Raw genomic sequence first — 8,540 nt, 5'->3', positions numbered from 1 at the left:
TCTACGACACAGGGCAACAGCAGGATCTCCAAGAGGAGCCCCAGTGAGAGCCCAGCATCTACAGTGTAGCAGAGACCAGAGGCCTCAAACCAGACCAATAAGTCATAGCAATGAACACATGCAAGTAAAGATGAAGGGACTAAAGGGTACACTGTGTGACTCAACAGGCCACACTACAGCCTCCAGGACCAGATTCTTCTCCTTTTTTGTTTGTTTGATTTGGTTTTTCTTTCAAATTTGGTTTTGTTTTGGGGACGGGGAGGTTGCACGGGCAGAGAGCAGAAGTGAGGGCATGGGGAGGTAAGTGGGATCGGGATGCATGATGTGATCCACAGAGAATCAATAAAAATTAAAAAAGAATGTAACAAGCCAAGCAGTGATGGCGCACGCCTTTAATCCCAGCACTCAGGAGGCAGAGGCAGGCAGATCTCTGAGTCTGAGGCTAGCGTGGTCTACAGAGCAAGTTCCAGGACAGGCACCAAGGCTACACAGAGAAACCCTGTCCCCATCGAAAAACCACTAGATATATACTACAGCATGTTTAAACAAAACTTTATTGTTAAAGCACAATTTTCAGCACCCATGACATAGCTAGAACTGATTTCCCTAGGACATGGAGAGTGATAGGCCCAAGGGAAAAAGACTCCGAACATAGGAAATGGGGGAAGGAGGTGGCCAGATCGTCCTCAGAAGAAGCAAGAGTGCTGCTTACAGGTGTGAGAACCGGGGCTGGCTAGAGGGCTCAGCAGGGGAAGGCACTTGCGGCCAAGCCTGACAACCAGAGTTCGAACCCCTGGTCCTGAGTGGAGAGCTCCTGCAAGTTGTCTTCTGACCTCCACGTGTGTGCCCTGGTTCACACATACATGTACATTCAACATCTGCACAGGCAGACACAGAGAAAGTGATAAAATTTTAAAAAATACTAAAACTGCTTAACTTGACCCATCATAAGAAAATGTAAATGAACACTCAGGTGGGCTGCCCATTTTACGTATTTGGTTGCAATGATTGGGAAGCCAGGCTGGGGCTGAAGCTGGGTGGGTAGAGTGTCCGCCCGGCATGGGAGAGGGGTTTGACTCCATCACTATGGAAATAAAGCAAAATGAAAAAGTGGGCAATTGTCTGCACCTAAGAGATGGGGGGTAGGGGTGTGAACAAACTCCCTCCACCCTGCTGGTGGGATCTAAAGCGGTACAACCCCGTGGAGGTTGTACTTTTTTGCAATCTCTGTCAGAATTGCTGATGAACACAGCTAATGTTTTAATAAACAAATAGCTGATCTGCTGCATGGGCTCATGATGCTTTGGAGGAGACCTAAGACACCCCATGACATGGGTGGCCCACAGACAGACACAGATGTGGAGCTGAGCAGGGACGCCCATCTCCAGCTCAGTCTAAACGACCCTCTCCCAGGGTCTCCCTTGACTAACAGGAAACAGCAAAGTGAAGATGAAGGAGCTTGGCTGGGACAGCCACTTGTGCAGAGGGTGGCATGAGCAGGCATGGTGAAACTCGGTGACAAGGACATCACCAGACAGTCCTGGGTGTGCACAGTGCCTGCTGCAAGTGGCCTCAGTGACCTTGAATAGGTCTGGTCACCTTCTTTTTCTATTGTTTCTTTTTTTTTTTTTTTTTTTGTGACCAGGTTTCTCTGTGTAGCCTTGGCTGTCCTGGAACTAGCTCTATAGACCAGGCTGGCCTCGAACCCAGAGATCTACCAGCCTCTGCCTCCTGAGAGCTGGGTGTGTGCTACCATGCCTGGCCCTGGCCACCTTTTTCAGAGAAGAGGATGGTGTGAATTCCTATCTCACAGGCTGCAGAGAAGAAGAAACTGTTCCTGTTCCTGAGGAGGTGGCGTAGTGGATAAGGCTCTTACCGGGTGAGCCTGAGGACCACAGTTCTGACCCCCACGGCTCACACAAACTCTGGGTGGGTATGATCGCCCCTTGTAATTCCAGCACTTGCAATGCAGAGATGGGATTCCTAGAGCAAGCAGGCTATCTAACCAGCTGTATCAGTGAGCTCTGGGTTCAAGTGAGAGCAATGTATGAGCGCCATATATGTAAGGTGGAGAGTGATCAGGGAAGATGGCATTATTGGTCATCCTTTGTGGCATTTGGTGACTGAGGTTAAGGAAATGTATGTGTTAATTGTCCTATTGTTGTGAGAATATTCACCCTGGGGGAGACTAGGAATCAGCTACACTTCCCCCAGGTCTCACTGACAAACGACAGTTTGATTCCACCAAAGTTCACCTGGGATAGCCAGTGAGTTTATTAGGTTTACTTACACACAGTTACAGCAGGGCTTACAGGCAGGAATGTAGGTAGCCTTAAAGCAGCCACACTGGAAGGTCTTCACTCACCATGGATGACAAGTTTCCCATGGCTGTGTAGAGAGGCCCCCATCCTTCAGTCTTTCCCAGCTTGTGTAATATTCTAGGCCCTCCTTGAGACCTGGAAGCCATGTGCAATTGTGGCAGAATCACATAAAACTGGTTGGTTGAGAGGAATGTCTGGGTACTCAGCTGAGGGTCCCATAACACCCCTGCCTACTCCTTCTATGAGGAAGTGTCAATGGTCAATAAACCCATTGTGAGGATCCTTTGCGAGTGGACACAGATGGTCTCATGAAGATGGCGGCAGTGTTTGGATAGCGCCAAACAACATTTAGCAGATCTCATGGGACGCACACATCTGTTAAATAAACAACACACACACACACACACAAAATAACCTAACACCATTCTGGCATATTTTTACATATCTGAGTGCCTAAGAGCCCATGTTAGATTTTTACTTAATACAAATTTGTAGCAAAATCCACAAGCTCCAGTAGATGGGGGTATTGTCCCATGAAAAGAAAACACTGCCTGGAAAAGGATGTTCTGAGTGCTCCATCCCGGAGCAGGGAGTTGAAGATGCCACTCTGGGGAGGACTGCGGCCTGGAGAGAGGACTCCACCGTGAAGGTTGCATATCTCAGGAATACTGTGGCAAACCCCTTGTAGAGCACATCAGGGCTTCAAACACTGATGAGGCCAGAGCCCTGAAGACCCAATCGTGCCCCAAAGTTCATCATCTGGCAGCCAAGCCTCCAACTCAGATTCAGTCGGGACAGAGAGTGCTGAGCTGAGACCTGGACTTTTTTCTACTCAAGCCCAGTAGAAAACAGAGTGGCCATCTAAAATATGCAGTTTAAGATTTGTTTCAGTTTCATTTCTGTTCCTGTGATGAAATACACTGACAAAAAGCAACTAGGAGAGAAACTTAGGGTTTATTTTAGCTCACAATTCTAGTTACAGTTCATCACCGTGGTGAAGTCACGGCAGCAGGACCTTGAAGCAGCTGGTCACATCACATCCATGGACAAGAGCAGAAAGAAGTAAATACGTGTATGCATGCTTGCTTGGGCTCAGCGTAGTTCAATTACTCAGAACCCTGTGCCTAGGGAATGGTTGCACCCACAGTTGCCTGGGTCTTCCCACATCAATTAACAACAAGCTCACCACTCTCGAACTTGCCCACAAGGCCAACCACATATAGAGAACCTTGAGGGTCTCTTCCCAGGTGCTTCTAGGTTGTATCTGAATAAACTGATGACATGACTGCTCTGTGGTATGGTTACAGTTTTATTGTAGATGAGAGAGAGGGAGGAAGAGAGAGAGAGACAGACAGACAGAGACAGAGACAGAGACAGAGGGAGAGAGACAGAGACAGAGACAGAGCAGGCATAGCTGAAATATCAGGGTTATTAGGAGAATGAGTAGTTGGGGGGAGGGAAGCCCAGGGGCTGGAGGGAGTTTAGGGTAGGGTAGGAGGCTGCCTGGTTTTGCTCACATCCTGAGGAGCTGGGACAACATGCAAGTACAGAGTGTAACTAGGCACCAAGATCGTTGTCTCCAAGCGCCTTGGGGGGATTGTTTTGCACATGGCCCACCACACCCTCTTGCTGGTTGCTAATTTTTGGTTTATGTGCATGGCCAGGCTTGGCACTCCTGAGGAAGCTGGGAATTGAGCCGTGTTCTTTCAGGCTAGGGTGCTGGCATGGACTTTGGAAAGTGTAACAGGTACATGTGATACCGAAGGACCCTGGAGGCCAGCGTGTGCTTCGGCATGCTAATAGGCACCAGTGGTAGGCATTTGTCCCTTCTGTGGGTGATAAGAGAAATAGCTCCTTTTGGTAGAGGGGAAGCAGCTTCACAAGTTCCTGAGGAAGGCTGACTTTTTTCTAACAACAGGCAATCCTTCATAGTCCAGATTGAGCCCATTTCTGGATATTTGGACTGCTGTTTGGAATTTGGGGAAACAGTTTCCTTTGGATCTGGCAGTAGTAAGCTGAAAATTAAAGCAAACCAACACAATGATAGAAATGAGATAACATATGTAATGGCTGAACTTGGTCCAGAAGCCCCTCTGTGTGTGTGTGTGTGTGTGGTGTGTGTGTGTGTGTGTGTGTGTGTGTGTGTGTGTGTGTGTGTGTGCGTGCTATGCAAATGTGGAAGCCACAGCAAGATGTGAAGTATTGTCTACTATTGTTTTTCATCATGCTGTTATGAGACACTGTTTGTCATTGGGCTGGAACCTTGCTATTTGGGCTAGGCTAGCTAGCCAGTGAGTTCTCGGGATCCATCTTCACCTTGCAGTAGTAGGATTACAGTCATGTTCAACCACACCTGGCTTTTTATGTGGATGCTGGGGAATTCAAATTCAGGCCCTAATGCTTGTAGACCAAGAATACTTACAACTGGGACATCTCCAGTTGCTAAGCAACCCTTTTATTGGGCTGGATGTGTTTTATATCATTGTTTTATAATGGACCAGATGGTCTCCTGGGTGAATTTTACCCAACAATCAGAGATTAACATCAATCCTTCTTGAATTTTCCCCAAAACTAAAAGTAGGAGTATTTCCAAACTCACTTTTAAACCAACACAACCATGATAGCAAAGTTGGAGAACACTGCAGGAAAGAGGCCAGTGTTTCCCAGGAACACAGAGGCAAACAGTTTCAATAAAATTCTTGCACACTGAATTGAAGAGTGTGCATTGAGGGATAGCACACGATTACCAGGAAGGATTTACGTCTGGAATACAAGGATGGTTCAGCACCTGCAAAATCAACACAACATAACTTATCAACAGAATGAGAGATGACAAACGGTTGTCTCAGCAGATATGGAGATGGCAAGTCACAAAACTCAGCATGAATCCATGATAACAGCTCTCCATAAAACAGTCAAAAGGAGTTTACCTGAGCACAGGAAGGGCTGTGCATAAACTTCCTAGCTAAAACACTAAACAGTGGGAAAAAAAATCAAGAATTTTCCTCTAAGATCTAGGTAGTACTAGGCAAGGGGACCTGCTCTTGTCACTCTGTTCAATACAGAACTTGAAGTCCCACCCAAAGCAATTAGACAAGAAAAGGAAATAAAAGTTATCCAAAATGGAAAGGAAAAGGTAAAGCTGTTCTTGTTTGCTATGCAAACAATTGCCTTAAATTTTTAAAAATCTAATAATTAGCTAAGTGTGGTAGTGTCTACCTTTAATCCCAGCTCTTGGGAAGCAGAGGCAGGGAGACCTCTGTGAGTTTGAGGCCTCACAGATACATAGTTGAGAATTATATATTGAGTTCCAGGACAGCCAAGGCTATAAAAATAAAGAGACTCTGTCTCAAAAACACCAAAATTTTAAAAAATAATAATTACTTTTTATTTTGTGTGCATGGCTGTTTTGCTTGCATGTATGTTCTTGCACCATATGCATGCTTGGTGCCTGCAGAAGACCCCCTGGGACTGGAGTTACAGATGGCTGTAAGCCACCCTGTGGGTGCTGGGAACTGAACCTGGGTCCTCTGCAAGAGCAACAGGTGTTCTGCACCACTTATCCATCTCTGTAGCGCTTGTGCTGTTCAGCTTTAACTATCAACATGACCAATGTAGAATCACTTGGGAAGAGTCTTGGTGAGGGATTACCTACATCAGGTTGACCAGTAGTCATGTCTATGTGGGGTTATCTTGACTGCTGATTGAGGTAGGAAGACCCAGCCCATTGTGGGCAGCTCCATTCTGTAGGCAGTATAAAGGAATAGTAAAAGAGAGGAGAAAGTTAACTGAGAGCCAACAAGCAAGGATCCGTGCATTTATTTTCTCTACTTTTTAAACTTAACTTAATTTTTTAAAGACAAGGTCTCTTTGGTGTCCTGGCTGTCCTGAAACTTGCTATGTAAACCAGACTGACCTTGAACTCATAGAGATCCACCTGCCTCTGCCTCCTGAGTGCTGGGATTGAAGGTATGCACCACCACTGCCCAGCCTTATTCTCTCTGCTTTTGCTTTAGGTTCTTGCCTTGACTTCCCTGTAACCTGGAATTGTAAACCAAATAAACCATTTCCTCCCCAACCTGCTTTTTGTTAGGGTATTAGTCACAACAACAGATATGAAACTAGGACATTTGCAGGTGACATGATTTGTATAACACACACACACACACACACACACACACACACACACATACATACATGCTCTGGCTTAACCAAAATTGCTATAGTTAATAAATACAATAAAGTGGCAGGATACAAGTCAATATACAAAAAGTATCTTTCCTTTATACAGACAGTGAACTTTTCAGAAAGGAAATTAAGAAAATAGTCCCATTTCCAATTGCAACAAAAGAATAAAATTCTTAGGAATAAATTTGACTAAAGAGGTGGAAATCTTGCACAATAAAAATTAGAAAATATCGATAAAGGCAATTGCCAAGGATATAGATAAACTGAGAGATGTCATGTGTATGTGGATTGGACTTAATGCTGTTAAAATTCCCATAAGCCCCAAAGTGATTCACAGATCAATGTAATCTGTACTGAAATCCCAAAGACATTCTTTGTAGAAATAAAGGAGTCCTAAAATTTATATGGAAATAATATACCATGAAAAACCAAAGCAATTTTGTGTAAGTAAAACAAAATTGAAAGAACTGTACTTCATCATTTCAAAAATTTCAGAGTTGGGGCTGGTGGCTCAGGGGCTAAAGGTACTTCCTGCTGATGGCCTGGAGACCTGAGTTCACTCTCTGGAATCCATGAGAAGGTGGGAGGGGAGAACTCCTCTGACCTCCACACATGCACATTGTACTTGTGCCTTTCTGCATCCCATAATAAAACCTACAGTAAGTATACAGTACACCAATGGCATTGAAATAGACACACAGACCGAAGGAACAGAGTAGAGAACACCCAGGACTATAGGAGTTATCTTGTAGACGAATTTCTAAGTGGTCTTATTAAATAAAGAACGTGGAGCCAAATATAGGGGTGAAAGCCTTAGAGATCAGGGAAATAGATCAGGAACCACCTTACCTCACCAGCTCTGTAGCTTCCAAAATGCCCCAACTACCTGTCTACCCAGGCTTTTATGGCCTTGCTGTTCTGCTCTCTCATTGGCTCTTAGCCCAGCTACCTCACTTCCTTGTTACTGCCTGTCTGTACAGACCTCAAGGTCTCTATGGTTGGTACTGGGATTAAAGGCATGTGTTACCACGCTTGGCTCTGTTCCCTAGTATGACCTTGAACACACAGAGACCCTGCCTGCCAAGTGATTGGATTAAGGGTGTGTGCTACCACTACCTGATTTTTGTGTTAATGGCTTCCTATTTCCTCTGATCTCCAGGCAAACTTTATTTATTAACATACAAATAAAATGTCACCACAGTCTCTTTAAGAAATGATGTTGACAAAACTTGATATCCATACAGAAGAATGAAATTGGACACTTGACTCACAAAAATAAATTCAAAATGGATCAAAAACTTAAATGTTAGATCTGAAGTCACAAAACTGTTAGATGGAAGCATAAAGGGAGAACACCACCTTGTCTTTGCTCTTGGCAGTTTTTATTTTTTGGTTCTTTTATCAAAAATACAGACAATAAACAATGATAAGTAAGCCTACACCACAGGAATGCAGGCTTGTGAGCCTAGCTGGCTGGGATACTGCGGCAGAAGGGCTGCAAGTTCAAGGGCTTCCTGGGCTATAGAGTGAGTTCTAAGCCAGCCCGGGCAACTTAGAGACCTTGTTTAAAAATAATAGTAAAAGTTTCTTGGGCCATAGTTCAATGGTAGAGCACTTGCCTTGTCTAGTATGTGACAGACACTGGCTTCAACCCTCAGCGTAAAAATAAAAGCCATCGGGCTATAGAGATGGCTCAGTGGTTAAGAGCATGGGCTGCTCTTGCAGAGGTTCTGGGTTCAGTTTTCAGCACCCACATGGTGGCTCACAACCATCTGGAACTCCGGTTCTAAGGAATGCAATGCCCCCTTCTGGCCTCCATGAGTATGGCACACATATGGTGCACATACACACATGCCGACGAACACTCATGCTACAACAACGTATCATGTCCCATTTGTTAGAATTGCCACAACTTAAAAAAAAATAACAGAACAAAACTTGCAGGTTGGTGAGGAAGTAGAGAAAAGAGAACTCTTGGAAAGTGTTGGTAAAAATGCATTCATGCAGCCATCATGGAAAACCATGACTACC

This window comes from Peromyscus leucopus, chromosome 5 (assembly GCF_004664715.2).
Source record: "Peromyscus leucopus breed LL Stock chromosome 5, UCI_PerLeu_2.1, whole genome shotgun sequence".
NCBI classification, from domain to species: Eukaryota; Metazoa; Chordata; class Mammalia; order Rodentia; family Cricetidae; genus Peromyscus; species Peromyscus leucopus.
Note: the sequence above shows the minus strand (reverse complement) of the source record.